Source organism: Elgaria multicarinata, chromosome 2 (assembly GCF_023053635.1).
Source record: "Elgaria multicarinata webbii isolate HBS135686 ecotype San Diego chromosome 2, rElgMul1.1.pri, whole genome shotgun sequence".
NCBI lineage: Eukaryota > Metazoa > Chordata > Lepidosauria > Squamata > Anguidae > Elgaria > Elgaria multicarinata.
Window position 1 is genome coordinate 50,250,397 of NC_086172.1, and position 26,439 is coordinate 50,276,835.

Below are 26,439 nucleotides of genomic sequence, written 5' to 3' on the forward strand. Positions count from 1 at the left end.
TTGCTTGTCTTCCCTCGCAAACTGTCCCCTCGCTCTTTACTCTTTGTTACTGTTAATAATGTCACACTTTATCTGGTGGAAGAAGCTTGTAGTCTTGGCTTCATTTTTGATTCTTCACTTTCTTTCTCCTCACATATCGAGGCTGTAGCGAAGTCCTGCCGTTTTTTCCTATATAACATTGCTAGGATCTGTCCATTCTTATCTGAATCTTCTGCTAAGACCCTTGTCCATGCATTGGTTATCTCCCGTTTGGACTTTTGTAATCTTCTTTTGACTGGTCTTCCTTATGCTCATCTCTCCTCTTTGGTCTCTCTTCACCATTCTGCAGCCAAGATTATTTTCTTGGCTCGTCGTTTTGACCATGTTTCTCCTTTGATGAAATATCTTCATTGGCTTCCGATCCCATATAGAATTCAGTATAAGCTCCTTTTGCTGACATTCAAAGCGTGTCATGGTCTTGCACCTTCTTATCTTTCCTCTCTCATTTCACTTTACCATCCCCCTTGTACCCTCCGTTCTTCAAATGTTATGTTACTCTCCCGCCCAAGAGTTTCTCTCTCTCTTGCCCGGCTTCGCCCATTCTCTCTGGCTGCCCCGTTTGCTTAGAATGCTCTTCCAGAGCAGCTACGTACCTCGAGTTCCATTGTAGATTTTAAAACGTGTTTGAAAACTCATTTGTTTTCAATAGCTTTTGGTATTTTAGCTTGATCTACTGTTCTTATTACTATGATTATTCTCTTATTTCTGCTTTGTGAACCCCTTCCCCGCCTTCATATGTTTTAATGTGATTTTAGATTGTAAGCCTCTAGGCAGGGTATCGCTGTTTTATTTGTATATTTTGTACAGCACCAAGTACATTGTTGGTGCTATATAAATAATAATAATAATAGTAATTCAACTTGCTGACTTATAAATGTGATTTCTTGCTGACTCAACAAGACACACACTCCATAACAGTTAGTCATCAGTGCTACTGCTGTTGTTGCAGGCATGTCTACTTGTCCATCTTTCCTAAACTGTATTGTTTTTGAGAGACAGAAGCTCTTTGAGCTTCAAGAACTGCAGAAAGCGTGGAGGGCCAATGGTTCTAATGTCCTGTCCCTTAACTTTTTTTCATTTTCCACAGGTCTGGGTTATAGCTGGCTCACCTGGCATGGTTATAATACCTTCAATGGTTGCCAAGCCATTGCAACTAATTCGTACAAATTAACACATAGTTTGGATGGTGTGGCGCAGATGGTGTGGATCGTGTGGCGCAGAGCGGTAAAGCAGCAGTTTCTGCAGCTGAAACTCTTCCCCACGGCCTGAGTTCAATCCCAGCGGAAGCTGGTTTCAGATAGCCGGCTCGGGTTGACTCAGCCTTCCATCCTCCCGAGGTCGGTAAAATTGAGTACCCAGTTAGCTGGAGGAAAGGTAATAACGGCCGGGGAAGGCAACGGCAAACCACCCTGCTATAAGGCCTGTAGCAACATGAATGGTAGCTAATATCCTGCAGCATTAATAAGTGTACTTTAAAACAAACGAGCATTTATTCAAAGTACTTTACATTTTTATTTGGCATTTACACCATCCTGAGGCATTGTTTGTGATCCTCCATTTTAAAATGACAGTGTAAGATTGAGTGTCCTTAAGGTGATTCAACAAGGCCTTGGCCAAATTTGAACACAAACTTCCTGACATAGGAAGAGTTCTACAACTCCTTTTTAATTTTTTTTAATTAAACTCTATTTAACAAAGTGGTTAAAAACGTTAAAAATATATATGAAAAAACATACAAGTCAGATAGCTTTCTTAATAAAGACGCAAACAGAGGCCTCACGATTTCTGTAGATGCCAAACCAAGCTGGGTAGGGAATGCTGGTTGTTGTAAGACTTTTTTTCTGTTGTAAAATGCACAGGATTGCACTCTTAAGGTGTTAGAAATAGCTCACATTGGTCACAGTCATCCTATGTGTGTGGGTGTGTAAAATATATTCTGCTTCATGCACATACCCTAGTTAACTATTCCTTTTTATTTTCCTTGGAGGGCCACTTTGAGAAGCCTGAGTTTTAAAATAAGCCATAGATTTGCATATCTCCAGTGAAGTGGGTTTCCTTGAAGACTTTTGAGTTGGGAAAATATTCTGATGCCCTAAATAAAATGGGATCAGCTTTAGAAGATCTGGATGTTTGGTTTTAATTTTCCCTCCTGTTAGTTTCTCTTTCACCCCCCTGCATATAAACACGACTATGTACGTGGGAGATTTAATATATGCTTGTTTCCTAGGAATAGTTGCTGGGGAAAAAAGTTAATTACAACTCTGAAACTTCCCGGTTTGACTGATTTATTGTCTTTATGCATTGGCTTGGATCCTGAGTTGCCCTTCTGCGAACAGAAGGGGCCCTTCTACTTGTGTGAGAGAGTCGACTCCGTGGAGACTTCTGCTAGTAGGGAGGGGAGGAAGAGGCAGTCTCTGTCAGCTTATTTATTTATTACATTTTTATACCGCCCAACAGCCGAAGCTCGCTGGGCGGTTCACAAAAATTAAATCCATTAAGAACTCCCCCTAGAGTCCCCATAGCCATCTTTCTGACACTGTTCTGATGGGTTCCCCAACCCTCTGGAGTAGATTTTCATGGGGAAGAGGGCATTGGCTGAAATTCCAGCCTCCCACCCCACCAATGGGAGCATCCCAGGAATGGAGTTCTACTCATGTATTATTAATTTTATGAAACAATGCATTTCTTAGAAATTGTAAACTTTTGTAAGTTTACCAGAGAGCTTCGGTTATGGGATGGTATATAAATTTAATAAATAAATAAATAAATAAAATTTCACAAAGAAAAACATAGCAGGAAATGTTCTGCTCCACACAGCTGCACCTGGAGGGCAATTAGGGGAAATTGTATTCCGGCTTCTCTTACAAGAAAGGTTCCTGGTTAGAATAATATGTTGTTCCATTTGTACTTTGGGTGGACACGGGTTACTGTTGTACTACCTGGTGGGTGCTTGCATGTTCACTCTGGGGCATGTGCCACCGTGTGCAGAAGTGAATTTTCCATGTGCCTCTAACAAATAGAAAATGTGCAATCATGGGGTTGTGGCATCATTTGCATCACTATTATTTATTACTGTATTTCTTCGATTCTAAGATGCCATCAATTGTAAGACGCAGGGAAAAAGCTTTGATTCTAAGTAATAATAAACGCACCCGCAATTCTAGAACGCACCCCGGTTTTAGAGATGTTTATATGGGGAAAAAAGTGTGTCTTCGAATAGAAGAAATATGGTAGGTGCTCAAGAATACCAGGAGCTTAACAGAAGAAATGAAAATCAAGACAATAACCTGCCTACAAACTTACATTTCTTTGCTCACTTAGATTATAAGGAGGAGGAGAAATAAGAGGCTTCGTATAGAGTGATGTGTATCGCATGATTTTCTTCTTCTCCAGGTTGCTACTGTTTTATCATGGGATAAATGCTAATGGATGCATTGATGCATCTCTTTCAAATATTTTGTCTTGCTACATCTTCTCACATCATTGCTGATCACTGAAGCAAGATCTATATTGTGTGGACACTTGTAGGTCTTTACATAAAAAACATTCTTCAGAGTTGTTACTATAGTGTTTATTAAACTATCTTGAATTACTGATTTATCTGGTATACCTGTGACCACTATTACTAGTAATCATGTGGTGCTTAGTAGTTGATGTTATATGTGACACAAGTACTGCATGTTAGAAAAATGATAAGGCAGTAGTAATATTCTTGATGGACAGGCTGCCCTTGCTCCTAGTAATGTTGCACTGGCCCATTTAACACTTTTAAGACTGGAGCAGTTGTTAAAATATGGCAGTGTTGACCACAATTGTTCTCCTAATGCAGAAGTGAACAACTTGTAATCCTCTAGATGATTTGGCCTGCAACACCCATGACCCTCAGCATTGGGCAGAGGAGCACAAATTGCCCATCTCTGTCCTAGCGTACCAGAAAGAAAATCCAACCGTGTTACAGTAGAATTATTATTGTAAATGGCTTTGTAAATGTGACTTCATAGGTTTGATCATTTATATGGTCTCTGTGAATGGTGCTGATGTGCACTGTAATGAAATAGTACACTGTGGGGCTGTACTCCCAACATAACAGACCATGGGTTGTTTAATACACAGTGGGGCTATGTTACATACTGGATATTTGTGTGGCCACCATTTTGAAAATGCAACCCCAGCTTTGTTGTGTTGTGTGATTCCAGCAGGCTTGGATTATGCAAAGATTAAATAACCCTTGCATTATCCATGGTCTCTTAGGGTTATGTGAGTGGGGGTTGCATATGCAATCTAGTGCCCATGGGTACCATGTTTTGTCATGGATTGGTCCGAACCTGCTCCGGATATTAGAAAAAAAAGCCTGAAGGGAAGGCTGGGTAGTGGAGGTGTTACAACTAGATCTACCTGGACATATTTGGTACCTTTTAAGGGTTTTAGTATTTATTTATTTTTTGAGGAGCGAGAGTAGTGTGTGGCAATTCCTCCAAAACTTCCCCATGTATTTGCAAATGCCGGCATTTTGTGTCGCAAATCTGTGTTAACTAGGCAAGAGTACATGGAAGTACATGGTACATGGAAATCAATGAGTGAAGGAGCTAGCAGCAGGCAACTTGATTGTTTTGGTGCTTGAATCCACACTAGACGTTTGATCATCCATTTGCATGGATTGGGTGGTTCTGTTATAGTCATAACTATGTGCTTTGGGTGAGTTTGCAGTGCTGTGCAGAGCAGGTTGAAATCTGTATTGCAGACCCAGAGCATGCTCAGGCGGCGTTGTTACAAACAAAAACATGTTACAACGTCTGTGTTCTTCTAATTGTGCTTGCGTATGGCTGAGCTAGTGGTGAGAACAGGCCCTTAGGTCTTGTCTGAGTTACAGCTATCACTGAGTCATGAGATCAAGTTTCAACACAGCTGTTTGTCCCTCTGACCAGGCTGCTGCTCTGCTAAAATGTGTAGTGCAATGGAGCCTCTGAAGAGGTATGCAAAACTTTTTTCCCTTTTTTTTTTTTTTTGCTGTGCATGCACTTTATTCCTGCTTCAGTCTGGCTACAGGAGTCAACTGTATTGTGTCTTGAACCACTGTCTCCCTTTAAAATACACACAGGTTTAGATTCTGAAGATACATTGTTAAAGTTAATGTAAAGTTTGTTGTTGTTGTTATTATTATTATTAATATAGCACCATGCATTTTATAAATAAAAAAATAAAGTTGCTCAAAAAGTGGGGGGAAGTCTTATCTATGAACATTGTCACCTTGAACCATCTTCTCAAAAAACTTATTATTGTACATAAGAGATAAGTTGTTGTTGTTTATTGTGGGAAGCAAAGTTTCAAAATAAAAACGCTCCATGCTTCATATGAACAGCTGATGACTTGAGGTGTAACTAACTCTTTATTTTGAAATTTAAATCAGTTCCTCCATATTTCTATATATGTAATTGGCTGTAATTGTTCATGCTCCCTGTGAGAGCCTTAAAGGTGATGTAGAAGTTTGGGAAAGTTCCTGTGAGAAACTGGCAGTTTCTGTTTGGACCTTAATGCTCTTCAATGAGTTTCATTGTCTGAGGGGGCTCTTGGCAGCAAGAAAACCTAAGTGTAACTTCAATGTACTTGTAGCATGAGAATGCGCACACGCGCGCACACACACACACTGTAGACAATTGACACACATCCTTAAACATACCTGTATGTGTACATGGGGCCTTAGATGAGACCAGGGTTATATGTCATGCATACATGAATATTTAAGGGCGCACATTTGTAATCCACATTTATGTGAGTGCTGCAGGAAACACTGATAAGAACATAAGAACCTTGTTTAAGGTTCTGTCTAGTCCAGTATTATCTAGTCCAAAGTACTATCTAGTCCAGTATTTTCCCAGGAGGTTGTATTCGATGGCCTTACAGGCTCCTTCCAACTCTACTATTCTATGTTTCTATGGAACCAGAGGCTTATGGGAAGCCTGCAAGCAGGACCTGAATGCAATAGTACCCTTTCTCTCATGTTCTCCCTGCAACTTGTATGTGGAGTCACACTGCTGCGGACATTGGAGGTAATATATAGCCATCATAGTATACTGGCATACCCATGGGAGGCACAATTGCCACATTCAGAGTGAAGCTGCTCTAGGATTACTTGGTGGTAACTTCTGCAACCCTTCAACCTCCCTGAGGGCAGCTTAAGAACATGGAACACCAGGCGTCTCTTATCTGATGTCCCCCAGTATGAATACATTTGATTTTGTCTTTTGTCTTCTGTGTATCACAGCATGAAATTGTCCCTGTGCTCAAAATGTGATTCCAGCAGCTCTTCTGACTGGATGAGTGGATTTTGTTGAATCAACTTTTTTGCTGTTCTGAGTAGCCAGTGACGGCCAGATACAGACACATAATTGTTGCAGGATCGCATCTTTGTATTCTTTTTCTTATAGCCAGGTATAAGTGCCACTTCATTAATAACACATGCGCTGAAAGAGTGCAAATTAGCTACTCAAAGGGTAGGCTAACTGGTGCCTTCCAGATGTTTTGGATTTCAACTCCCATCAGCCCTAGTCAGCTTGGCCAGTGGTCAGGAATGCTGGATGTTGTAGTCCAAAACATCAGGATAGCACCAGGTTCCCATAATTGTGACAGAGTGACAAAAGGCAAATAATCCATGGTGAATAATGGAACTGGCAAGTCATCCATGTTTAAATGGGCTTGAGTATTCCTGCTAGATTTGAGTCCTAAGTTCAAACTTAGGCTCAATGCCTGGCTGTTCTGCCTCTGCCTTTTATGCTTGATCTTAACTTAGGTGATGGGTGTGTGCTTAAAACACTTACCTGTGCAGAGTTCTGGGCAGCTCCAAGTAACAGTGAAAGCATTCTTAAATTGTGTACTCGATCCTGTGTGTGCAGCATTTGCACACCAGCATGGCATCCCTCTAGCTTATGGATCATGGATATCTGAGGTGTCCCTCTCTTGGATAATATCTATATGAAATAAACACACAGATAAATGCACACACATAGGACCTGGAGATAAGTTTTAAATGGGACTCTGAGCTGCATAGAATGCTGCACAGGGAGGCACTTTATGTACTCACATTGATGATTTATAAATCAGTAAGAAGCATATCGTATGTCAGGATAAATGGGAAGGGTGTGTTATCTGCTTTGTCTCTTGCACATAGGATGTACTGTAAATGTAGTGGGTGGAGATGACAACACTTTAATAGCTTTTGGGGGCTGTAACAATTTGCAGATTTGGCTCAAGAGAAGTCCTGATTTTAGAAGGTTATTGTATGACTCGTTTGCATTGTGCTGCCAATTGATTTATGAAATTGCAGCCTGCAATTTTAGGAGAGAGGTATTATGCTGGGGAGTGTCATATCTGTTGGCAGAATGTTCAGAATCCAGTTTATGGAAAACTATTACAGTAGGTTTTCCTGCTAGTGTTAACAGTTTAAAACATGTTCATGATTTAAGCCAAATAAAGTATACAGGTCACTTCAGTTGATTGCTGGAATATTTTTTGAAGACTGAAGAACGTCAAGTTTGAACCAATTCTTTCTTTCAATAGACATGCAGGAGAATTCTTGTAGAGCAGTGCCCTATAAAGGCAATACTGTGCACGAACCACTTCTACCTTTATGAAGGTTTTTTTTGTTTGGTTTTTACCAAGGTGAGTTTGAGTGTACATAAACATGTCTGTTTCTGGGTGGGGCAGGGTAGCCATGTTAGTCAGTTGGAACAAAAACAACAGTGGCCTATGGCACCTTAAAGACGTAACAAATTATTCTGGCAATGTCCATCAGACGCATATATGTGTGTCTTTCTCCTTCTGAGGACATTTTTCAGTTTCTTGGAATTGCTAAAATACTCATACCTCATTGAATGTTAGACATTCAGATCATTATGCTAGAGTATCCTATAAGGATTGTGTCATGTAAACTTGCCTTCCAGATGTTTTGAACTACATGCATGCCTGATGGGGAGGGGTTATTGGAGTTGTTGCACAAAACATCTGGAAGGCACCAGGTTACCTACCCCTGCTATACCCACTTAACTGGGTATAAGTTAAGTTACCCCTGAGGGACTTACTTCTCAGAAGACATGTATAGGATAGCGCATTGCATCTCTTATACTGTTATGTTACGCTATGTGATTTAGATAGGATGTTGGGCTTGTATGGAAGAGATGAGGATCCAAATCCATGCCCAGCCAGGAAGCTCACTGGGTAATCCAGGGCCAGTTACAATCTCTTAGCCTAACCTAAGAGTGGTTGTGAGAATAAAATGGGATAATCGCCATATACACTCTCTTGAGTGCCATTGGAAGAAAGGTGAGGCACGAATGTAGAAAATGTTAGATTTGCTGCTCAGTGGTAGCATTTTTCAAGGTTTGATGCTTATTCTGGAAGATGTATATTTTGTTTCTGTTTTGGTCATTCAGGTTTGTTAGCTGTCAACTGGAGTTGTTTTTTGTTTTTGTTTTTTTTAAAGCTGCATATTTGGCAGCTTTTCAACATTAAAGCAGTTTCTTGCAGCCTAGCCCTATAAACTGTATAATTTGTCCGTGGAGGCCTATGCATTACAAAAATGAAAGTTCCTTTTCTGACAGCATTTATTGCTTAATGCACAGCAATTTGGCTGTCAGAAACAGCTGGCACAGTAGGGTGGGACAATAGGATGGGGGGCTAGAGAAGGAAGTGCTTACTCCAAACGCCCACCAAGAGAATCGGGTTACACAGCCTGTCATTAACAGCATGGCGTGATGCTCTAAAGCACGGCTTCATGTCTGAACCGAGGAGCCTGTTGCTAAGATGGCAGGGGTTTCTACGGAACAATGGGGAGAAAATGTGCTGTGCTCTGGAGTGGTTTCCCAAACAAGTTGTTTCACCTTAAGGCATTGTGTGTGTGTTGAAATGTTCTTGCGTAGCTGAAGCTCTCCATGGAGGTAGACTCCTTAGGAAGGTTAAGTGCAGATTTAAGTTCGCTTGTATTTTTCTCTTGCGGTGCATTAAGAAAAAGGCAGTAGTGAAACATTTCACTGCTATGATTTACAATCCAGTCCTAAAACATCTTTCCTTGGAAGGAGGAAGTCCTGCCAGACTCAGCAGGCCTTATTTCCTAGTGAACTTAAGGCTGTAGCCTTCTGCGTGTTCTCTCCCTAGAAAGTCCCATTGAACCCGGCAGGGTTTACTTCTGAGCAAAGGTGCGTAGGATGGGTCTGTACATCTTGCTGCAATAAGCAGTGAAATGTTCAGGCGACTGCCTTTTGAGAGAGTGAATCGGTGAGCATGCCTTGGGGTACTCTTTTCCCTGGAAAATGAGCTGGCAAGTTCAATATAATCACAATGAAGATCGAGAATCCTGGTTTCATGTGGGCGCTGCATACATAGGCTCTCTTTTCCGTATTGATTCTTGAGAGGCACTGAGGGTTGGTTGATTTAAGCGAAAGCATACTTAAATGACACTGGAGACAGCTGTCTGTTACAGTGGGACATATATGCTGGCTACTTTGGCGCCAGACTGCTTTCTCATCAATGTACACATTAATAATAATATTTCAGCCAAGGGCTCTTTAATTTCCCTTTATTAAAGTCCTTGGCATGTTACTCCGTCTTCAAAGGCCTAAAGCTCTTCCCTGTTGAAAACTTCTGTGTGTAATGTTGGTGCTGAAGGCGGAAGTATTGCATTGTTTCTCTGTGATAGCTTTGAAATTGTTTTGAAAGAGAGAAAAAGATCATATAATGGACATTTTGAGAACCTTATCAACAGGGAAAACGGAAATAAGAACTTCCTAAAAATCCAAGCTGCATAGCTGGAAACAGTTTTATCTAATCTTTGTGTATGTACAAAATGTAAACTTTTGTTCCCTGGAAGCTAACGTAGTACTTATTTTTTCCTTCTCACTCTTTCTTGGATAACAGCTATAATTCCAGATGTTGTTTGGATTAAAGATAGTGAGTGGAAAAAATAAGCTTTCCTAATGATAATAACAGAGTCAGACTGGCTGGTTCTGCCCTGTCAGGGAAATGGAGAGATAAAAACTCCATTAATGGTGCATGCTCTGCCTAAGTAGCTAATAAAACAATGCCGTCTTCACTGGAAATAAGTCCCAGATTGGCAGTGATCAGTGCCAACTGCACAAGGAGACAGCTGCACAGACTGATGAAAATAATGTGTGTGTGTAGTGGGGTGGGGGAGGAGGGTCGGGGGAGTTTCATATGTTCTTCTAACTCACAATCACATCTTTTGCATTTTCAGTCTCCTATATAATGCTGGATGGAAATAACAGATTGTAGCATGGGGTTGATTTTTGTTTTGCGCTTTTGTATATATTGCTGTTTGTGGAACAGACCTACACGAAAGAAATCTAATTATTTAAAGAGACCCAACATGGTGTGGTGTTTTAACTGGGATTGGGGAAATTGGGGTTCAAACCCTCAACCAGCCATGAAGCTCTACTCAGTGACTTTGGGTTAGTCATCTCTCTACCTGATCTACTTCACAGGGTTGTTGTGAGTGGAAAGTGGCAGTAGGGAGAGAGCCATATATTTTGCTTTGAGCGCCTTGGAAAAAAGGTTGTGTGTAAATGTGATCAAAATAAAAAGCTGCATTTCCTTGTTCTTGGGTTCAGTAGTTGTGTTCCATGGAAAACCATTCAGCCCTGGATGAGTCTTGCATGGCCGTCCTCATCACCTTAGGTACAATATGGGGACCTGGAAGGCTGAATGAGTACACAGCTGGTAAAAATAAAATCTACAGTTCAGACCCTGCCTCTTGACTGTACCTCTTGACTGTATTGCCAGCCCTCCTTGCATTTTTTTCTAGCTCTCTTGCAATAAATGTGAGCTTCTATAGACAGCCATACAAAGGATATACTACTTACACATGCTGAGTTATAAAATGTTCATTAATTTTTTTTAGCACCCGTAGGCAAGTGGTAGGGTTTTTAAAACGTGGATTCACTTTTTGTTGCATTTCCACTTTAGGACTATATTGAGCCGGTTAAATGGCCTGTTCCTGACCCAGGAGAGTAGAGTTCATGGTAAGAACTTATTTGCAGCAACAAGAAGGTCAAAATTGGACAAAAGGGGTCTTCACAGATCATGATCTGTAGAGTTTCAAGTTGACTCTGTTGAGATGGGTTGCGTTATTCACAGTGCAACCCTATGCATTTACTCAAGGGATTAGTCCCACTGAGTTTAATAAGACTTACTCCAAAGGAACATGTGTATAAGTTTGCAGCCACAGTAAATGAACTATGTGTTGCTTCAATTCCATACTAAAAATCAGTTAGCATATGTCAATGTGGCCGCGTCAAGCTTTGGATTTAAAAGCTGCTGCTAACTTCCAGTTCTCAGCTGAGAAGCTTTTATCAAATAAAACCCCTTAGATCATAAAGAATCAGTGTAATGTGTTGAAGCAGAACATAAATTCTTCTTGGCAGGCATGGGATTGTTTAGTGTAGAAATAAACCTCACTAATACGAAGTTTCTTTATGTCCTCAAATGTGAGCAGTCGGTCATGTTTCCCTCCCAACTTTGGGTTCAGATGCTGGTTAGTTAACTGGTAAAATAACATCAGCTATTATTTGAGCATGGTCAGAGATTCAGATGTCAAGAATACTGTTGTATTGGTAGTAACCTACCTTTTTTATTTCATCATGGTGCCAGTTAGTGGCGAAGCCATTACGAGAAATTCTCTTCTCTGCCCTACAGCTAAAAACACGTCTTTAAAATGGACCTTTGCCTCTCCTACATCCTATTCACCTGTGTTTATTTTCCTAGATGTTAGGCTATCCCTGGCGTATTCCTTCAGTATTGTACACACACACACACACACACACCTTGTTGCATAACGTGAGCCCTGTCCAAGTGTTAAGCCCGAACAGGTTGTGCCAATACGTGTGGGGGCATGGAGTTGTGTGTGCTAGCTGATCCCCCCTATATCATATTTCTTGCTGCCCCTGAGTTCTAAGGAAGCATAAGGTCTGAACAGGAGTTCTACTCCTGTTCAAGTGAATGTGACTAGAACACCTGTTTACACCTTACAGCTCAATGTGGCAAGATTGAAACTGAGGGGGCGGGGCCACTGTATCTGGCCCCATGTCCCTACATGTGTTGGCCTACCCTGTTCAGGCTTAATGCCTGAACAGGGCAAGAGTTTTAAGTAGTAATTGATTAAAGTTGTTTAAATTTAATTTGTGTTCTAGCTGGTAGCCAACTCTGAATTTTGTAATTGTGAAAAAAAAGTTACCATTCTAATGATCGAATGGAAATTTATTTAACCAATCAGATAAATTAAACTATTAATTAAATGAACAAATTGTCAAGCTATGCCAACTAAATGAATAAACTATTAACTATTAATTAAACTATCAAACTATTTTCATGCTTTTAAAAATACGTTAAGAAAACATTCCAATAAGTGTTTGTGGAGTGTTTTCCTCCTCAACCATCTAGAATTTTTATCACTTTCAATCAACGGCTAATAGGTTTTGTTGGAAGCAAAGTTCCTCCATGGCTTTAAAAGCTTTTGATGGACTGTGAAAGGATTCCTTACATTACAGTAAAGGTCAATATTTGAAGCTACCACTTTGGTTGACTGTAATTTTGACTTAAAAATAAAGAGGCAATCCTAATAATGGGTATTTTAAAATGTAGAGATATTTGGAAGGGGGCATTTTACAGAAGGGCTTACTTTTAAGCTTGTGAGTACACACCATAGCTCTTAAGAAAAGAGTTTTATACTATTTGGCATTTTCTCACCAAGAAAATTGTGTTCCTGATTTGGAAAGGTAATTTGGATTCAGTTCTTGCAAAAGATCACTATACCTCATATAGATCAGGAGGGACACATTATTATTACTATTATTATTATTATTATTATTATTATTATTATTATTATTAGGAACTCAAGACATATGTCTTGAGGTGTTTTGGAAAGTGGGTTAATGGAAATTAACCAAAAATACAGTAAATTGCATTTTGCAGTCTGGCAGTCCCTTCTTTCCTGAAGGATCCTCTTCTCTCATATAATGTGCCTTCCCATATATACCTTACGATCATCCTCAGAGGCCCTTCTCCAGGTGCCCCCCCCACCTTATGAGGTGAGATGGGTGGCTATTAAGGAAGAGGGACTTTGCAGTGGTGACATCCCCTCCCCAGAGAGGCTCACCTGGTGCCTGCATTGTGGTCTTTTTGGCCCCAGATGAGAAGACTTTTATATTCTCCCTGGCTTTTTAGTCCTTCAGTTTTTTGTTTTTTGTTTTTAAAAAAGAATGTGTTTAGTATTGTGTTTAAAAGGCTTTGCATGGCTGTTGGGTTTTCCTTTGGTTTTTATTCTGTTTTAACTTTTAAAGGTTGTAATACTAGGTTTTATTGTGTTACTGTATTTTGTGGTCTTAAGTTTTGTTTTGCGAACCACCCATCTTCATTATAGGGCACTAATATAAATAATAATTAATTTCCTATTACGCATACAGGCATATTCGTGTACCATCTGGTCTTTTTGCAGCCTGCAATCCCAACCCCAGCTGTGATTCCCATTTTAATCTGATGTTCTCCTGTTTGGGCAGCTTGTTCTGAGGCCTTCCATCTCTGTTTGGACCAACTTGTTCAGCATGGTAATACTTCATGATATACAATGTGTAGTAGCAGTTAAAGCATCTGACTAGGTCTTGGAGAAGAACAGGGTTCAAATGCCCACTTGGCCGTGAAACTTACAGGGTGACTTTAGGCCAATCAGGTTTTCTCACACTCAACAATTGCCTCACAGGGTTGCAACGAAGATAAAATTGGGGGAGAGGTGAATCATGTGTACTGCTTTGAGCTCCTTGGAAGAAGTGTGGGATGAAAATGCAATAAATAAATACTTAGTTTTCTTTTGATCCACTTTAGTTTTTGAAGACAAATAATAGTGCTTTATAATTACAATATTGGTGACAATTAGCTGTGTGTTGTTGTTTTTTAAAAAATCTGTACTATACCAATATAAATTTTGCATTTATGTACTATTTGCTAAAAGTGCCCACCCCTTTTCTTGTGGTCACTACTTTCATTAGAAATTGGTGCATGTGTTCTGTATTAATATTGCTTACTCTCATGATAAGGGTGGAAGTTACCTAAAGGCTCAGATATAAGAGCTGCTTAAAATACGTGTGTTAAAGACTGTAGGTGTTAGTATAAAACTAAGAGGTTGATAATGTTCATCATCGGGGATCTGATGTATAATTATTGTTTGTATCATTTCTATCCTACATCCTTGCCCCTAAAAAGGGCTCTCATAATGTATTTATTATATTTTATTTATTAAATATTTTATATGCTACCTTTCAGTCCTATGAAGGGCTCCCAAAGAGGTTTATAACCCCGAGGTGGTTTCCTGATATCATATTAAAAACAATAAATAAATAATAACACAAAACAAATTCAGCAGCAGCAAGCACAATAAGTAACTTTGTGGACTTGTTTGTTAGGCTGTGTTAAGGGTTCAGTGACTTTTCTATACAGGTATCACTACTTTTTGTGTGTGGAGCATATACTCCAGGGATGGGGAACTTGTGGCCCTCCAGATGTTGTTGGACTGCAGCTCCCATCAGCCCCAGCTAGTGTAGCCAATGGTGAGGGTTGATCCGAGTTACAGTTCAACAACATCCAGAGGGCCACACATTCCCCATCCCTGATGTTCACTGTTGCACATAAGTATGCAAATGTCTTTTGTATGAGAACGTGATGGGAAACAGCAGTGTTTTGTTACTTCTGATACTGTATACTGCTTTCTCCTGCAGAAGTAATGTAAAAATTGCATAAGAAATTTTGATGATATGCAAAGAAATCTGAGAGCACATAAAACTGGATTTTAACTGGACCCAGAGGCTGCAATTGTAAGAAGAGCTGTGCTAGATCACACCAAAGGCCTATGTGGTTCAGCATTCTGTTCCTAAAGTGGCCAACCAGATGGCCCAATGGGCAGTCCATAAGCAGGACATGAGTACAACAGCACCCAACTACTTGTGTTCTCTTAGCACTTCCTAGGGAATAACTTCCACTGGACTTAGAGGGGCTTCTTTCTGAGAAAACATGCTTAGCTTTTATTGAATTTCAAGAGCCATTGGTTGTGGCTTGTAGATGTTTTGGCTTTTGGGAGGCGTATCTACATCCATACTGCAGTAACCTGTTTTGATGGGGTCCGTTTGACAAATTGAAACCAATTGGTGCATTCCTAATGTGAACTAAGTGTCCATATGCTCCCTTGAACTGAAGTAAGGTATGCATGATGTTTTAGGTGGGATTCACTTAGAGCTGGTATAGAGGGTGTGAGCAAGTCCCTGGTTCAAATATTGCCTCATATTGGAGGCAATATCAGGATAATGATACAGGCTTACATTACAGGGCTGTTGTAAAAAAATACTGAGTGAGTTTTATCAGCTTTCTCCAACCTGGCGTTGGCCAGATGTTTGGGATTACAATTCCCATTATCCACTACCCTTTGCTCGATTGGCAGGGATGGTGGAAATTGTAGTCCAACAACCTTTAGAGTGCACCAGGTTGGGTTGTATGTGAAGCACTAAATAACACTGCACCAATGCAGTGGCATTTGTGGCATGAAGGACAATGATTCTTCTTGGGATATTAAAATCTTGTGCATCGTTTTTATGCAATCTAGTTCTATAAAGCGGAGGTATAAAACTAGAGTCCCCTGGAAGTTAAATATGAAATTATACAAATTCAAGGGTAATTCCTTCTTAAGTATCAAGTGACAGATTTTCAAGACTAAATACCACAAAGCAACCACTCTAAATTTAATATGAGAATACAACATTCCCCTTGAGCAACAACAACAACAAATAAATTTCTCCTTGCAAATAAGCAAAGAGAGCAATCTATTTTCAGGTGCAGGGAGAGAGCAAGGGAACACACATGTGGCATTGCAATGTTTGGTTTACATTTTCTAAATGTATTCTTGGCTTAGTCTATCATATTTGCAGATGGCCCAGTCTCTGGGGACATGCTGCAACCTTTTAAAACTGACTCCGTCCCCACTCCTTCCTATTCTTGTACAGTTAGCCTGCTTGTTTTTTCCTAAGACATTATACTGTCTTTCTTTGCTCATATTTGTATTTTTGGTGGACATATTTAATGAACAGCTGTGCATCTGAATCACATTGCAAATTATTCATTTTTTGGGGGAAAAAATAGCAATAAGGTAGATGCTTCTCCAGCTTCAGTGTAAGAAAATTACGTCAGCTTAACTGTATTTCAGTGTTTGCGGGAGGGGTGAGAAGGAGACCAGGATGTGTGAATTTTAAGGCATAAGGCAGTTTGTGAATTTGTATTTTCTGACTTTCTCCTGGCTTAGCAATTGTTTCTATACTCTCTGGCTGCGGGAAGGAAAAAGCAGTTGGGGCATTTCAGTCTAACAGCAGCAGACCAGTTGAATCATGCAAAAGGTGGGCGCATGCTGGTAGCAAAGTATTTATAAAGAGAAAAGAGTGCTTAGAAAGGAAAACAACGGAATTATAAATTATCATCCCATTATTTTATAGCACAGCCAGGAAAACTTGTGGCCCACCCAGCATGGCCACATGGATAATGGGCATTGCAGTTAGCAGCATCCCTGTTTTAATCACTCTTTATGAAAGCTTTGAAAGCTTTTAACCACTACAATATTTGGGAGTGGGGGAGAATGCAGAGTTCAGGCCTGTGTAAGAAAATGGAACTAAACCACTCTTTGAGGTCATAGCTGATATTTAATCAGGCCTTTCCCCCCTTCACTATTGTACCTTTCACAAAGCCCAAAGGCTTTTTCTAAAAAAGAAATCAATTAATCCCTCTTCCTGTTGATTACCTTCCATAAACATCCAAAGGCAAAGATAACAAATGGCAACTTCTTGGAAAGAGGGGGGAGGGGGAATTCCATGAGCTAGAAATATTCCTGCTTTCTATTTACGGCAGCAGTTCCCCTGTAAGTGTGAATGCAACACATTGTTAACACATCCTTCATATATGCATGCTGCTGATGTTGCCTTCTAGCTCAGTGTGTCGCAACTTAACAGGAAGTCGTGGTGCTTGATAAAGATTGACAAATCTGTCTGGGTGAGCTGTAGTCTGCCCAGAATCTTGACTGATCTAAGTGCAGCTCGGGAGCTTTTGAATGCTGAAGGGGGGGGGGGGGGGAAGTGGTAAAAGAGTGTGATGGCACCTAAGCAATGTCTTGGCCAAGAAGGCTGCTGTGTGTTGAGTTGAATGATCCCTGTCTTAAATTTTGTCTCTCCAGCAGCCCACGGGCCGTTCCACAGTTAATTGCGTTTACCAACTTTTTAAGGATTCTCAACCAGTGCTGTAGTGTCGCCAAGGCTCACAGAGACTCAGCCCCTGCATGTTTTTATTAGCAGGGACACTGACCATCTGCCATATCACTACCCCCAGACTTCCCTGTTCCCTCTGAGCTTAGCTACAGTCTTCACAGTAGAGGGGGACAGAGGAAGAGAATTGTTTAGCAGAGATACTTATTTCTTTTTTGTAATGCAAAGAATTTTGGGGTAGTTTGAATGGGCAATTAGGACCCATTAGCCTTACAAAATAACTGCTGGGACTGGTTTGTTGATATGGATTTTTAGTCTCTCCTTGGGGCCATGGCCATGGAGATTGTCATGATGAGCGCATCAAAATTCACCTCCACACCACGTTTCTGAACTGTTCGCACTGAATGATGTCAGTGAGGCAGGAGTAGCAAGGAAACTCCTGCACTGGACGGTCATTTTAATGTTACAGAAGTAAAGGCCATTCTTCTCCTTCCCAGTGTGTACCTCTCCAGATTTAGGCACATGCAACTAGGCTGATGGAAATGGAGCTCCATGCCATGGCAGCACCTCCAGCCCCTTGGAAATGCTGCACACAGGGTCAGGGGACTCTGCTGAATGGGGGAGCCCTCCTGTACACAGAAAGCAAATCCTGGATCCCACCTCAAGTGTTTCTACTTGCATGTAGGAAGTGGAGCCAAGAAAAAATCTTCGATATGCTCACATGGACTCAACAGAAATGACTTGTGTGTCACTGTTTTGTTCTATTAGGACAATGAAGAATCTTGTGGTGCCTTAAAGATTAATCCATTTTTGTTATGGCACAAACTTTTGTGGACAGGAATCCACTTCATTAGATCCAACTGATGAGATGACCTCAAGCTTTCATGTACTAATGCTATAATGTTTTTTTAATGGTGCCACAAGAGTCTTTATTTTTTAACATTTATGTACTGCCTTATCTGCTAAAAAAAAAAAAAGCCAAAACTCCACAAGCGTGTAAGGGTCTTGAGCCATGACGTACAAGTAAGGGGTCAGGGAAGAAAGCCCTATGAGGAGAGACTGAAAGAACTGGGCATGTTAGTATGGAGAAGAGAAGACTGAGGGGAGACATGATAAAAGGTTGCCACACAGAGGAAGGCCAGGATCTCTTCTCGATCATCCCAGAGTGCAGGACACGGCCTAATGGGCTCAAGTTAAACGAAGCCAGATTCCGGCTGGACATCAGGAAAAACTTCCTGACTGTTAGAGCAGTACGACAATGGAATCAGTTACCTAGGGAGGTTGTGGGCTCTCCCACACCAGAGGCATTCAAGAGGAAGCTGGACAACCATCTGTCAGGGATGCTTTAAGGTGGATTCCTGTGTTGAGTAGAGGAGGTGCGTCTTGATGGCCTTATAGGCCCCTTCTAACTCGACTATTCTATGATTCTATAATATGAAAACACTTCAGAAGCCTGGAAGATTTTTCTAGGGAGAAGAAGTATCTCTGCCACAAGCATAATGAATGGGAAAGCACCTACTAGTATCAAAGATACAGGTACCTTTTAATACAGGAGCCTTATTTATGCTCTTTATGGAGTGAATTTCCAGCCTATTATTAAGGTTGGAAATCTCATGAATTTTATTTATTGTTAGCGAAAGTAATATCTTTGGGGCAAAGGGTACTGTAAGCACGTACTTGTCTGCCTTTGCAGTTCTGAGAAATGTTCATAATGTAACCAACACTGAGTTTAGATCTTCATTCAAAACCCATTATGGAACTTCGTAACTAGCATGTTTTGTCTTCATTTATCCGTATGTAAAGTAGAGAGAGAGACACTCTGTTGGAAGCATACAATAAGGAAGTCCTTTGTACCTTAAAAATTAGACATTGCACGCAACCCAATGTTGCGTGAGTGGATTTCCCCTCATGCAATGGGACTCCCTTTGCTTTCCTACCTCCTGTACCCCCCCTACCCACACCAGCCGTGCTCCTTGAATCTGCTCCAGAGGGTTATCAGAGCTACAAAAGCATATTTGGGGATATGGGGCTGTGCAGTTTAGGCAGCACTTTCTGCTCTGCTGGTGGGCAGCTGGTGTTGGATGCAAGCCATTGAGAGTAACTTCCTATGTGGAATTGAGCTCTGACATGGGTGTGAAATATGCCTATGTTCCTTTAGGCCAGAAGTCCTGACTCTGTGAAATAATAGCAACCCCTTAAAGTCCATACCACAGGGGCAAGCCACCTTTGACAATGTGAGAAACTGTCGTGGGCACCACCACAAAATGGCTGCCACTGGAGGCATGGCAAAGGACACCTCTGCCTTGGGATAAGGCTGCCACAAAGCCTTATCCCAAGGCAGAGGTGGGGTCTGAGTCCTGACGAATGAAATTTAATAGGGATAAATGCCAAGTTCTACATTTAGGGAATAGAAACCTAAGGCACAGTTATAAGATGGGGGACACTTGGCTCAGCAATACTACAAACGAGAAAGATCTTGGAATTGTTGTAGATCACAAGCTGAATATGAGCCAACAGTGCGATATGGCTGCAAGAAAGGCAAATGCTATTTTGGGCTGCATTAATAGAAGTATAGCTTCCAAATCACATGAGGTACTGGTTCCTCTCTATTCGGCCCTGGTTAGGCCTCATCTGGAGTATTGTGTCCAGTTCTGGGCTCCACAATTCAAGAAGGACGCAGACAAGCTGGAGCGTGTTCAGAAGAGGGCAACCAGGATGATCAGGGGTCTGGAAACAAAGCCCTATGAAGAGAGACTGAAAGAACTGGGCATGTTTAGCCTGGAGAAGAGAAGATTGAGGGGAGACATAATAGCACTCTTCAAATACTTAAAAGGTTGTCACACAGAGGAGGGCCAGGATCCCTTCTCGATCCTCCCAGAGTGCAGGACACGGAATAACGGGCTGAAGTTAAAGGAAGCCGGATTCCAGCTGGACATCAGGAAAAACTGACTGTTAGAGCAGTGCGACGGTGGAATCAGTTACCTAGGGAGGTTGTGGGCTCTCCCACACTAGAGGCATTCAAGAGGCAGCTGGACAACCATCTGTCAGGGATGCTTTAGGGTGGATTCCTGCATTGAGCAGGGGGTTGGACTCGATGGCCTTGTAGGCCCCTTCCAACTCTGCTATTCTATGATTCTATGATAAACACCTTGTTTGAACCCACAGTTTTCGGCACTAGCAGAAACCTGTTTCACAGCCTTCCTAGATGTTGGTAAGAAAATGTTTTTTGTTTTTAATTGTAAGGAGTAAGGTACCTTAGTGTAGGTGCCAGGAAAGGTATCTGGGGGTGCATTGGTGCCCACAGAAAGACACCATGTTGCCTACTCCTGCCATACCAGATGAGAATTTTTAATTGCTTGAACTTAAATGTATGCAATGCAAGAAACTTTTTTTAAAAATGACATCATGATAAACTCCAAGACATGGATGCATTTGATTGTCCCCAACAATACATAAAGCAGAGGTATTTTGTGTAGACCTTTTTTTCCTTTTAAAAATGAATAAATAATGCAACTTGGAAAATACTGATGCACACTTTGAAGCTATAGAAGAACATACCTTAAAACTCCAAGGGCAGTGTACTACGTTTAGAAACCAGGGTTTAGTCTTTGCCAGAGTGTTTATATACTTGTAACTTTGTAGCATTCTTGTGAACAATTTCCAGAAGGTTAGCTGTTTTGGTCTGTTGCTGAAAACAACAACAAAGAGCCTTGTAGCATCTTAAAGACCCAACACATTGGTTAAGGCATGAGCTTTCTTGGACTACACGTCGTCAGATGTTCTTGTTGTGTCTAATGGAAATGGTGTTAGCAGTGCAAAACAAATGGACAGCTTTAGATGAAGCTCACAACTTGCTGAAAACATGAAACAATTTCCTTAAAACCTAGCCTTTACTTTGTAGGTAGGTAAGAAGGTGTAGCGCAGATATCTAATCCAACACAGGTGAAGGAACGGAATGTTTTTTCTGTAATTGATGTCCTATTAGGCAGAATGTGGTACGACATGCTCAGTAACAATAATCCAGACATGCCTGAATTGGTTTATATCTACTTTTCTGCAATGTATATAGGTGACAGAGCAAATAAAGGCAATAGATTTGAAGCTTCTATTTAGTAATCTTGCACAATTACAGTCATGGAAGATTACTTTATAATTCCCCCCCCCCAAAAAAAAATGAAGTGTGTGTGTGTGTGTGTGTGTGTGTGTGTACACATGTAACAATGTGTTGGAAAGAACAAAAATTGAATCAAAAATGTGTCTGACATCTGTTGAATGCCTAGGTATACTTTCTTTGAAGAATGTAGCTATCTACAAAGAAATGGTCACATCCTTGTCTTGAGGTGTGGATCCTAACCTCACTCCATGAATGGATGAAGAGATGTGCACAGGGATGGACCCCTTCTGCTCAGGAGAAGTCCCTTTCTTTGAGGGAAAGTGCCTTTCATTCATGGAGCAAAAGGTTCCAAGCCAGTATCATTTTCAGAGTCTTTAGAAGGTTTTACAATACAAAATCACTGTTGCTATGGTTTGGACTGCTGAAGTGGTCTGCAATTTGTTTATTTTTTTGTAGTGTTCTGGAAATTAGCAAAAGTAGTTCTGTCTAGAGAACTTAGCAAGTAGGGGGGGAATGAATGTGGGTCTTATCAGACTGCCTATACGTTTCCCCGGTGGGTGGGTGGGTGGGTGGTTACCTTAATTAGGAAGTGTTAATCTTTAAACTCTTGTTGTGGTTAGCTGGATGTTAGGAAACTGTATTTGGGAAGGAATCCTGTTGGTTGGGGTTGGGACACTGCCTTTGAGACACTTACTAGAGGATATGTCTAATGTGACAGGTCATTTGAATAGAAAATAATACCGAATTTCTCACTAAAGCTTCATGTTTTGGATCATCGCCACTTCTTCATTCCCTTGCCCCCTTACTGGTCCCCTACCCCATCTCACCTCCCTCCGGCTGCAGCAGCAGAAGATTGCTCTGCTCAATTACTGCTGTCCAGAAGGCTGTGTTCCTTCTCCAGACATTCAGGATTCTAATCTCTTATTTGTTTAACAATCATCCTTCGGAGGGGATCATTTTTATCTAGGAGAAAGGGAGCAATGGAGCTTCACTTTTTGTCTGAAAATCTTGGCATCTGTTTGTGGAGTTGATGTGTGTGTTTAAAAATCAATGGCTTTTCTTTCAAGGTTTATTTTTTAACTAGCTTGCATTAACAAGCTAACAGTAGATCCTGCATTCTCTGAGCAAAATGGCAGCCAGTAAGAGATCTTGACATCCCTTCCAAAAGTTTCTTGGCGGATTTTCAAGTGTCTAAACAGTATGTTGGCTTGTGTTAGAGAACTTACAGTAGGGAGCTGGACTCTACTTCTTATGAAGCATTTTAAGGAGCAATCATATGCATGTTTAGATAGGGAAATGGTCATAAAACTCCCAGTATGCTTGGGTGTGGAATGCTGGGAATTGTAGGGCTTTTTTCTGTCTAAACATGCCTAGGTTTGCATCATTAGTTTATTTTTATTGTTAGAACTGAGGCAAGAAATAGTTGGACACCACCACCACTTGCCAAGAGTATCATTTAAACAATTTGGTTCGACTGATAGGACGGTTTCCTGATGAAAACAATCCTTTTACAGTCTATCCCATGGAAAAACAATCTACATTTCAGGCTGGCTGATGTGCAAATTTCTCCTTACTCTTTGTTGTGGTTTGGTGGTGTTGCAAATCCTCAGTAACTCAGCACTGAGCGCTATGTTGGTAATTTGTGCAAAAGGCTAATGGTAGTTTGTATGCATTCTGCCCAGGATTGTGGTCATGTGTGCTGTGTTTCAACAAAATATTCAGGCAGCATACAGCAAGTTGGAAAACACGTAGCCAAAGACATGCACTGGATGACATCCAATGTTAAGCAAATTGGTTTCTACTCACTGTAGCAATGGAACTTTTCCTTCCTCTTCTCCCCCTATAGACTTCTCCTTCAGAGCAAATTTGGGAGGCATTTGGAAGGGGCAAGGGGAGAAAGGGAATCCGATACAATTGAATACGTCCCATGGTGTTCAATAGATATTTACAGGCACCAATAATCAAAACTTTTCTAGCTTTCTAAAGGTAACAGCAGACCATCAGTCTAAAAGAGATGAGTTGCCATGCAGAAGCAGGAGAGAGTGGACAAGCTGCCTGCAGCACTCCCACCTCTTCCACTTTTACTACACAACCCACAGCCTGCTCTTTCATAGGTTGTGGGGCATGAGGTCTGAACCTGGACAGCTGGTGGTTTCTGGGCTAAACAATCTGGAGGTTAATCCAACAACAAACCATAGGTTAACCGCTGGCATATTTACCCCATCAACACCCCAGTGGTTCAGGTTCGAATGTCACGCTCTACAACCTATGAAGGAGTGGAGTAAAAATGGAAGAGACGAGTGTGCTGAAAGCAGTGTGCCCATGTGCACCTGCTTGTACACGCCAATCCATCGTTATTTTAGCATGTGTGTTTTGCAGTGGGATCTTTTGCATGGCTGTGCATCTCTGGGAACTCCCATGCTCAACATGTAGCTTTTCTAATACAAATAATTATCTATATATCGCTACACCTTTTAAATAACATTTGACATGTATTGTATAACATATGGATGGCGTTCCTTATCAAGGCCCATTATAACTCTAATCAAAGCAATGCAACATTTAACCAGTTATAAAATAAATGCGCTTGTCTCTACTTTCCTTTTTTAAAGGGCCCCTAATTAAGACTGCACTCCTAATATGCACTAATAAACCCACCATTGCACAAAGTGGTACTTCTGAGTAAGCATGTATTGGATTGCACTGCATGATGAATTAAGAATCTGATCCTAGAACATACCTGTAATAGTGCTGTCTTTCTGGGCCACCTGTTAGAACATTTGGAGTGCAGCCTGCCGCTCTAGAAATGCAACACACTGAATATGCACCTAGCAACTAGTCCTAGGAATGGAAGAGGGTTACCACATCCGCTGCTGGATATGGCAAGGATGCTTGTATTCTTCGTAATGGCTGATTTGGTATTTCTATGGAGTTTTCAGTGTGTTGATAAATAATTATTTAAATAATCGGTCCCCCCACCCACGAATGGATGAAAGTTAATTATTATTATCAACAATAGTTTAAATATGTAGTTTGTCCTGTTTTGTAAACAGTATTTCAGTTACCTTTCAGTTATATATGAAAGGCTGTTTAACCTACTGCCCATCACTAATTCTGCCAGTAGGTCTCTGTTGGCTGTCACTTCAGCAACTGAAAACTTGTAATGTGCTAAATCGAAATGGGAAATGCAAAGTCTAGATAACCCTAAGGTAGAAAGAATTCACATATATCGTTTTATGTTTCACATTCCACTCCACATACACTTCCTTGGTAACTTCAGTGTCAATTGAGCTGTTCTAACCCTACCTTCAAGGCAACTTGTAAAGAAAACACACACATACGCGTATAGTTCTCTCACTATTTCACTGTAAGGTGGGCAGGTCTGAAGCATGCTGTGCTTTTTGTTCAAAAGTACCCAGCAATTTGTGTTCAGAAAGATGGAAGTTTGAAACTGCTTTTACCCTCTGATACCATTTCATCTTGGGATATGACTGGAACTCTGAAGTGTAAGCAAAAAAACAGAGTTAAAATTGGTTTCTTTTTGAGTTCATATGTTTTGCCTTTTTGTGGGTATTGTTTTGAACACTGAAGTACTTAAAGACATATTTTGAGAGCTGTTCCTATGGGAAGGGGGAGACAAATAGCAGTTCCTGTGTGACTTACTGTTACGGTGGAGAGGGTAGATGAAAACTGTTTTATACCAAGTCAGTCCATTGCTCCATATAGCTTAGGTTTGGGGCTGTTCACAGAACATGCTAGCCCACACTGAGTGGTTGAGTGTGGGTTGTTTTTGAACTGTAGGTTAATGTGTTGTCTGAACCCAGGACATGGTCTGTATGGTGGCTTGTTAACCATGCAGTGTAATTTTCTAACCACCCTGAACAACCCAGCAACAAATCATGGGTTCTCAAGGTGGCTTGTTCAAGAAAAATAAGCCACACTGCATGGTTAAAATGCCACCCTGTGGAAAATGTCCTAGGTTCAGACAACACGTTAACCCATGGCTCAGTGAACAATCCGCTGTTCAACAACAACCCACACTCAGCCACTAAGGGTGGGTTAGCATATTGTGAGAACCCAGCCATTGATCCTGTTTGGATGACACACTAAGCCACAGTGGTTAAGCATTTTAAATTAAACATTATGGCTTAGTGTGTTGAGTGAGCCATTCCTAACCATGGTGGCTACATAACCATGGTTTAAACATTAACCAAAGGGGTTGGCAGCTTAACCATGGCTTAGCATATTGTCTAAACAGGCCCAGTGTCTATATTGACTGGCAGTGGCTCTCCAGGTACCAGACTAAGATCCTTCCCAGCCTTACCTGGAGAGTGAACCTGGGCCCATTTATTATTATTATTATTATTATTATTATTATTATTATTTGCATTTTTATACTGCCCAATAGCCGAAGCTCCCTGGGCGGTTCACAAAAATTAAAACAATTCAAAGTGTAAAACAAACAGTATAAAAACATGAGATAAAATACACATTAAAACGAATTAAACATACCATACATGATTAAAACATCCTGAAAACATTCTAAAATTTCACTGGATAGGCCTGCTGGAATAGATCAGTCTTTATTGCTTTTTTAAATTCTAAAAGACTGTCAAGTTGACGAATCTCCTCCGGCAGGTCATTCCACAGTCTGGGAGCAGCAGAAGAGAAGGTCCTCTGGGTAACAGTTGTTAATCTAGTTTTTGCTAGCTGATGTGGATTCTTCCCAGAGCACCTGAGTGTGCGGGGCGGATTGTACGGGAGAAGGCGATCCCGCAGGTAGCCTGGACCCAAACCATGTAGGGCTTTAAAGGTAATAACCAACACTTTATACTTCGCCTGGAAACTAATCGGCAGCCAGTGAAGAGATTTTAAAACTGGTTTAATGTGGTCACCCCTAGGTGTACCAGTGACCAGCCTGGCTGCGATATTTTGGACTAATTGAAGTTTCCGGACTAGGCACAGAGGTAGCCCCATGTAGAGCGCATTACAGAAGTC

The 26,439-nt window shown here is 41.0% G+C and overlaps 1 protein-coding gene across 2 annotated transcripts in view; it reads left to right on the top strand.

The window, feature by feature from the left end:
• The window catches only part of ACVR1 (activin A receptor type 1), a 74,492-nt gene that overhangs the window by 10,076 nt on the left and 37,977 nt on the right, over positions 1-26,439 (top strand). Inside the window, exon 1 of one of the 2 annotated variants that reach the window (XM_063116526.1) lies at positions 22,453-22,473. The exons of the other annotated variant lie outside the window; for it this stretch is intronic. The gene's annotated coding sequence lies outside the window, so the exon portion shown is untranslated. Of the gene's footprint in view, positions 1-22,452; positions 22,474-26,439 lie in introns of those variants that run through there. 2 annotated transcript variants of the gene reach the window in all.